Source organism: Camelina sativa, chromosome 15, assembly GCF_000633955.1.
Source record: "Camelina sativa cultivar DH55 chromosome 15, Cs, whole genome shotgun sequence".
Classification (NCBI taxonomy): Eukaryota; Viridiplantae; Streptophyta; class Magnoliopsida; order Brassicales; family Brassicaceae; genus Camelina; species Camelina sativa.
Genome location: NC_025699.1, coordinates 29,492,307 through 29,492,979, shown reverse-complemented (window position 1 = coordinate 29,492,979; position 673 = coordinate 29,492,307).

Genomic DNA, 673 nt, shown 5'->3' with positions numbered 1-673 from the left:
AAAAAAAAAAAAAAAAAAAAAAGAATCGAAGAGAGCTTTTTTCTTTCCAGTGTCATCATCTTACTAGGTCAAAAAGAAGAAGAAAAAAGGAACTAAGCAGGAGCAAACCCTAACAATCCAAAAAATATGATGAGAGTTTGGGGATCAAAATCAATTGGGAAGGTAAGAAACCAGTAAACTCAACCTCTCTCTCTGAGTAAATTTAGTAATATTGAAGATTGCTGGTTGATTAGGTATCGGAAAAATCATATATATATAAAAGTAAAGTTTTGGTTTCTTCTTATTGGTTGATTTGCATTAATTGCTTTTTTTCTTTTTTTATTCATATATAATAATTACAAATCCATAACAACAAATTTATATATAACTAGATGAGGATCCACCCGATGTACGGGTTTAAATTTTATAAATTAAATTAAATTTAACAAAAATCTATTAAAATTTGTTGTACGTATTTAAATTTTCTTTTTTGGTTATAATACACTGATTTACATCCATTTACAAATCTTTTATGTATGTTACTGTTAAAAGTATTGATTTTTTACATCAAAATATACTTTATATTACAAATATATTCTTTATCACCACCTAGAAAAAGTCTATATGAACACATTAAGCCAACTATTTTACTTTCACTTCTTACTAAAATTGTTGGCTCAAAAAACATTTTGAA